General features: G+C 35.0%; 1 long non-coding RNA gene and 1 other non-coding gene across 2 annotated transcripts; both read right to left on the bottom strand.

Moving 5' to 3' along the window:
• Positions 1-4,165: 4,165 nt before the first annotated feature.
• Positions 4,166-6,420, bottom strand: LOC113292921. The gene is made up of 3 exons (XR_003331948.1): positions 5,948-6,420; positions 5,269-5,388; positions 4,166-4,570 (listed from the first exon to the last, which is right to left on the bottom strand). It is a non-coding gene; the product is annotated as an uncharacterized LOC113292921 (long non-coding RNA).
• On the bottom strand, positions 4,407-4,477 carry TRNAW-CCA. The gene has a single exon. It is a non-coding gene; the product is annotated as a tRNA-Trp (tRNA).
• Positions 6,421-7,873: the final 1,453 nt, after the last annotated feature.

Genomic DNA, 7,873 nt, shown 5'->3' with positions numbered 1-7,873 from the left:
CATGTCGGCATTTGTTGGAAATTTTCATAAATGTTTGCCACTATCCGGCACAATCAGTTAATTCTCGAGCATGCCAGTATCTATGCCGCCATAGTATGTTGCTTAAATTTCTATGCCGGCACATGATGAAAAGTATCCAGGAAACTTCAAAAAAATTTCACTTGACTACCGGCATTGATAGATTTCTATCGAGCATGCCGGCACTCAGTTCAGGCATTGAATGTTAGTTACCAAGTATGCCGACACCATTTTCCAGCATGGTCTTCATCAATTCCGGCATGATACTCATCACTTCCGGCGATGTAATTTTTTATATTTCCGACATGGTCTTCATCATTACCGACATGCTCTTCATCTATGCCGGTATGTTCTTCATCACTACCGGCATGGTCTTCATCTATGCCGACATTGGTCTTCATCACTTCCAGCATGTCTTCATCACTTCTGGCATGGTCTTCATCACTTCCCGCATGGTCTTCATTAATACCGGCATGGTATTCATCACTACCGGCATGGTCCTCATCGCTTCTGAATGATAAAAAAAAAATCGTTTTCAAGGGAGTGGGGAAATAGGGAAAATTTAAAAGGGAAGAGAATTTGAAAGGGAGTGGGGAAAATTTAGAGTTTGAAAGGGAGTGGGGAAAACTCTAATTTGAAAGGGAGTGGGATAAATGGGGGATATGATTTTGTTTTTTGATTTTAAGTTTTTTGATTTTTATTTTGAGCAAAGGGTATTTTAGTATTTTCATACCCAAAAATCACCCCTTAGCACACACCATGGGTTGGGGGAAGTAATCTATATCCCCCAATTAGTTTTTTTATCCCCCAATTTCGTGTTCTTGTTAAATGTCATCTTAACCATACATGTAAAAATGGCAAAGTTAGTAAATAATGTCAAATTCAATTTTTAGTTAGTCATTTATGCATTTAACAGATTTCATAACAGTCAAAATGGTTAACGACGGTCTTGTGCTCCAAACTCTAATTAAAATTTCTATGTGACCCAAACGCAACTCTGGTCACTTTCTTGTGACACAAAGTCAAAATATCCCTTAGTTTTATATGCTTTTAATTTGCAGCAATTAAAATGCATAACTTTAGAAAATAAAAATTGGTAATGTGCATTTACTAATTTGAGATTTTCTACTGAGATTTCGGTCAATATTTGGACAAATCATTTCCAGGAATTATGAAAACCGAATTTGGAAATATATTACTCCCTTCATCCTAAATTAACAGTCCGCTTTGACTTTGTCAAGATATTCAGGAAATCCTATAAAATATCATGACTAGCCCTTGACTAGCATATTTAATGTTATGTTGTTACCAAAACTAAAATTATTAGTGTTAAAAATTCTAAATTGGATAGTATTATTATTTTAGGAAATATTTTAAGAAATAAAAGCAAATTATACTGCTTTTATTATAAAATCCACAATTTAAGATATATTTTTATAAGAATAAGTAAAAATGAGTAAAAGTTTTATTAGGAATTTTATAACTATCCATAAGTGTTTTTATTTAAAAAAAGAATGACAATTAATACAATGATATTGAGTAAGTTTTTTTTCCTTATATATGATGATAAGATTTAAGATTTTGAATTAAGTTTATATTAAAAATGATTTTACGATTATTAAAAATAAAGGGTATATTTGATAGTTTAAGGGAAAAGTATGTCTATAAACAGCGCGGACAGATAAAAATGGACAGACCAAAGTAGAAATTAGGACAGATAATTTAGGACAGATGGAGTACATATCTTGAGAAATATTTTCGGTTTTGGAAATTCCTTGGTGTCTAAACTTTCTTGGTCTATAAATATTGAAGTTTGCATTTCAAGCAAACTAATCCTCAGAGCCGGCAAAACTACCTAGTTGTGTTGTTACTGGTGGAGCCATCTATTCGGAGAGAAAAGTACCCTAATTAAGCGAAATCTCTTACAACCACTCGTTTTAAAGACTTCTTTGGGATTGGGAAGCTCTACGAGTATCGTTGGTGGGAAACTATGCAGTTTATTATTAGTTTTCGACTGATTTGATTGACTAACGGTTGTTGAACTTTGATTGCACCTAGTTTGTTTATGCTTGAGAATCTTCTCTTATGATATAATATTCACTCAAACTAGATCGAAGTTTCGACGGGGATCTTTAGACTGTTTGTAGATCTAAAGACGTCTTGTGATAATCCATTGTTAACAGACTCCGTTCTGTGTGTGATTGATCACAAGAGATTCAAGTTGATTGTGTGCAGATGTTTATTGAAGATCTAAGAAGATTTGAAGACAAAGAAGATTGCTTGTTTGAGTTCATAATCTTTGGTGTGCACAAAACTTGATTGGCTGGGGATCCAACTATAATCGGTTTATCTTTGTGATAATCTTGATTGATTAGTTGAGTAGATCGGAATCAATATATTGTCTTTGTGACTAAAAGTATTGATTGCAAAATCTAGACTCAACTATTTTGGTAGTTGTATTAATAGATAGATCTAAGAACCTGACAAAGGAGTTTATTAAGATAAACGGAAGAGCCTTTTGTCAAACTCATAGCACTTGTTTGAAAAGAGTTGTTACCGAACAAATTTGTTGTTCCTTTACTGTTTGGAATACGAACCAAAGGAATTGTTCCAAGTGCGTGACTCATTGCAAGTTGGAGGCGCAGGGATACAGACGGAACTAGGTGAACTATAGGTTTAGTTGCTTGGTCTCAACTATACGAAGTTGGTTTAGATTTTGTATAGCGGCTTAATTCTGAGAGTATTCAATTCTGGACAAGGTCCCGGGTTTTTTTTTGCATTTGCGGTTTCCTCGTTAAAAAAATCTTGCTGTGTGTTTTACTTTTCTATTTCCGCAATTATAATTGTCTTATTATAATTAGAAGTAAAATACACAAACGTTAATTCCTATTTACTTGATAGCAATACTATTGTGTTTGGTTAAGTCCGAACCTATTATCAAGTAATCATACTTCGTTGTTGTATTGTCTCGATCTTGTATCCATAGTCAATCACACAAGTTATCTTGTTGTCGTATTCTCTCGATCTCGTATCCATAGACGATCACACGAAGTGTGAACCGATTAGTTGTATTGTCTCGACTCAGTCCATAGAAAATCATTTTCGGAGAAAGGACCTATAGGTGAAAAAGTTTTAGATTGAGGTATATTTGGGTACCCTCGTCTTTTCAATTGGTATCAGAGCGGGAAAACGCGAAAACATCTAACAATCTGTGTTTGGTGCGATCCAACCTATAATACATGAGTCAAAGTAGAGTTAAACGAGAGCGGAAACTAAAGAAAGGCTCAGTTAACGTATCGCAAGAGGTTATTGAACCACCCTCAGAATCTGTTTGTGAGCAATTGCTTACTTACAAAAAGATATTTGAGAAAAATCAGGATGATTTTAAAGCATTAACTATTGAATGTGAAAGAATGTGTCAAAATCACAAAAAATTTAGGGAAGATGCTTCTCAACAAATACAGGGTCTGGAGGAAAAAGCAAGAGCTAGTCTGTCTCAAACCGAATTGTTAAAAAGGGAGCGTGATGCTGCTCTTAAACAAATTCACTTGTTGGAAGAGAAACTTGTTGAATCTGATACAAGGATTAACTCTGAACAAAAGAGTTTTGAAGAGAAGGAAAGTGAATATCTCTCACGAGAAAAATGCCGTAAGGCTGATTTTACTGGTGCTCTTGATAAAATCAAGATGTTGGAAGAAGAAAATTTGAACCTGAAAAAGTTCAATGATAGCTCAAACAATTTAACCTCAATGTTAGAAGCAAGTAGAAATCATCGTGATACACGAGGATGGGTACAATAATTATATACCCTAGTTTTGACCCCTAATAAATATACCCCTCTCACTTACAAACCTATCCATTTAAAAATAGATTACCTTAATACCTCACTCATATAATATTTTTCTTTATTTAATAATACTACAATTTTTTTATCTACCACTTAGTCGCCGCCACCACCACCATTCCACCACCACTAGCACCACCACATATCCACCATCACCAACACTCAACTACCATTCCACCACCACCTAGCAATCGCCACTACCACTCCACCACCACTACCGCCGCCACCACCATCGATGCCGCCACTCCACCACCACCACCGCCACCACTACCAACGCCGCCGCCAATCCACAACCATCTGCCACCAGTCCATCGCCGCCCACCACCAGTCCACCACCGCCGCTGGCGGTATCAACAATCGAAGTTGATCCCCAAAGCAGAAATCAGATAGAAAAGAAAAATAATAATATCGCGTCAACAATCGAAGTTCATCCCAAAACAAAAATCAAAAAACCATAAAAAATAATATGGCGTCGACAACCAAAGTTGATCCCAAAATCTGGTGTCAACAACCAAAGTTGATCCTAATTAATGTCCTAAATTAGTGAACCTGGCGTGAATCGAACACGCATTTTCTGATGTGGAGTCAGTTGTGCTACCATTGCACCACAGATTCATTTTGAGAGATACCTTATAATTTGGAGGATTAAGAAGTGGAACACTATCAACAAATGCAACCAAAAAAAGGAAAATGATCATCTCTTAATACCTGCAATAAGCACCGAAAACTATAAGAACCAAACAACAACACAAGTTCACAATTAACAATTTCAAATAGCATATACCAATATTTTTTGCCAACTATATCTACTATTGTATTCATAATAATATCAACTGAATGGTGTCAACAATTGGTTAAACATATAAAGAGCAGACCACCTTCTTGCTCCACCACCAATACCAAAAGCAAACCACTATATTTATAATGTGTGTATTACTGTGAATATACCTACCTATTGTGACATACAAGTTTCTGTCTGTAGTGACATACTAGTTTCCGTCTATTGTTCCATTTATATAATAAATAAGAAAAGAGTAAACAACTGCTAGTAAGCTTATTGTGAACATAGATACTTACTTCAATGGTAACTAATAACTTACTGTTAAACATCTGGCCTCTACCTTGAGTTCTTCAGAATCCTTCAATATACACTACTACTTCAATGCCTATCAAAATGCTTTATCTAAACTAAAACCAATTTGACTCCCTGACCCAGGTTCTTCATTCTTTTTCCTACTTCCACATTAGATTATGCCCAAATTGTAAAACATGAGATTACTCGCCACCATCTTTTGCAAGTCTAAATCATCGTATGCTATTTAATTCGAATAAGAACAAACAAACAAGCTCAACCATCAATCTAGTGTCAATGCAGCAATTCCATTAGCATAAAGAAAAATGCATACCTTTCTGAAATTGGACACCAGGTGAGAAACAGAAGACGGCAATTTCTGATAAAATCTATGTAACGCCATAGTCGCCTTCTTCCTGACAGCTTCTTTCTGATTTCCCAACAAGTCAACAATCTGAGGCAACACAGCCGGAATTGTTTCTTCATTAATCAACTTACACACAGCAGTCAAACTAGCACAACCAATCAAAATAATTACAAAACAAAACCATCTACAACATCAGAACACCCCATTTTGTATCCATACACCAAACCCCGCGAAACGGTCATCTATAATGTAAATGTGGTGCGCACTAAGACCATAAATTACTCAAAGCTAAAATATGAAGAAGAAATGACCACAAATCTAGTAAAGAACATTTATGAAAAATACCATTAGAAAGCAAATATGTTATTTGTTCCCCCAATCCAGCTCTGTGGCTCTCATAGTCACAAATGATGCTATAAAGCCCAAGATATTCAGCATTAAACATTAGGTCGTAAACTGAATACAGTCAAATGAACATAAAATTCATTTTATAGCAGACAAACAGATGGGAAAACATAATTTACTATTATCAATCCACGAGCTCACCCATAGGATTGATCTGAAAATCAAAGATTATACATTAAAAATCAAAAATCTCTATAAATATCATGAAATTACTAATAAAACATATATACAAACAAATTACCTGTAAATACGAGTTCTTGTTTGTAGATTATATGAAACCAAATTGATCGCTAAATCCATTCTCATAAAATTTGCGAACCCAAATGAGTAACATCGATGAATAATGAAAGAAAAAGAATAAAGATACCTTAAAAAAAACCTAATTTGGATCGGTATTTAATGAGACCTAATTTACTGCTAATAATGAATTTAAAATTTGATTTCTGAACCTGTTGATGATTACTGAAACCTAATTTCGATTGGAACGAAAAAACCAATTGAAAAAGGAATATGAAAAACATCTACAGATCTGAAATCTCATGAAAATCTCCCTGAAATCGAAAAAGGAATATGGTGGGATTTGGATTGTTGTTCATTGTGAAGATAAAGAAGGTGATGATGGCGATGGAGATGATTGTGGTACTGGTGTTGGTGGCGTTGGTTGTGGTGGTGACGGAGATGTGATGGTGGTGGCAGCAATGAAGATGGTGGGGAGTTCGATTGATTTCTCCGAGTGAGAAATAAAGAAAGAAGTCGAAGTATAAGATACGAAGGTTAAAAATGGAAGTCCGAAATAAATTCCTTTTTGTTGAGAATTTCAATCATACCATAATGGTATTTGTAAAGACGGTTATGAGTAATTACGAAGATCCATGAATAATAGGGGTGTTTATAACATTCCCATCACGAGGATTGGGCTATAAGGAAATAGATGATTCAAATATTAGCAAAGAGGTAAAATTTGTTAAAGCTACTAATTTTTCTCAGCCAGAGGCTTCCACTGATATAAAAGATGCTCATATTTTTTTTAAAGAAGTGAAACCAGTCAAGCCTAAGAATCATATTCAACCAGACTCTTCAAGTGCGGCAACCAAAGAAGGCACTTCTGCTAATATTAAGAAAGCAACAATGTTGAGGAGGAAGAAGAAGAAGAAGAAGAAGAAGAAGAAGAAGAAGAAGAAGAAGAAGAAGAAGAAGAAGAAGAAGAAAAAGAAAAATCATCAAGCTCCAAAGCAAGTGGATCCACAAAAAGGTAACATTAAAACTCACACTTCGTATGTTACTAAGTACTGTTATTATTGTGGTAATAAAGGGCATGTGGAATGGGGATGCAATATTCGGAAGATAAAAGATACACTTTCTTTTGTATTAAACGAATTGGCTAAGATTGCTCCTTAAAGGATCTCAGATCGATATTGTCATAAGTTAAGGCGAAAAAATCATTATAATGATAGTTCAAAATTTGCATATCGCTCGACAAGGTCATCTCATAAAAGACCTGAATATAGAAAGAGATATAACTTTGTAAATGCAAAGACAAGATCTGATGTTCCAAATTGGAGAAAGGGTGTTTCGCAAAATATTCAAAAGGACAATGATCCTAATGATATGAAGGAGAAAGCTTCTCCTGCAAAACCCAACTCTAAATGGGTCCCGAAGTCCTCTATTGCCAAGAAGGGACCAAAAGTTAGTCACAAGAATGACTCTCAGCTGTTAATTGTTGGTGACAATAATTACAAGAGTTTTCTTGAAAGACTAAAGAGAGACATCATGTCTGAAATCTCTTGTACTAGTGAACGCTGTGATAATGACACTCCTCATCACAAGTCAAATAATAAAAACAAGAGATGGAACAAGAGAAAACAAACCAAGCAAGAGGTCAATAATGATGATTTTGTCTTAGTCACTCGTGACGAACAAGACAGGGCTCAACTCAACACAACCTAGTTGTGTTAGAATGTGCATGCTCACCTTGGTGCTCAATCTTTTGAAAGGTGAGGAAGCACATGAAATACTGAGTACATGATCTCTCGGTTATTATATGACTAATTAACATCTTTAGGGAGATTGCTTTTCTTCTATACTCATACCTTATCTATCTATATTTGAGCTTTTTATAGAAACAATAATTTTTAGTTTATGATGTTGATATCTACTGATCATATAT

Source organism: Papaver somniferum, chromosome 7 (assembly GCF_003573695.1).
Source record: "Papaver somniferum cultivar HN1 chromosome 7, ASM357369v1, whole genome shotgun sequence".
Classification (NCBI taxonomy): domain Eukaryota; kingdom Viridiplantae; phylum Streptophyta; class Magnoliopsida; order Ranunculales; family Papaveraceae; genus Papaver; species Papaver somniferum.
Note: the sequence above shows the minus strand (reverse complement) of the source record. Positions and strands in the feature narration are given on the sequence as shown.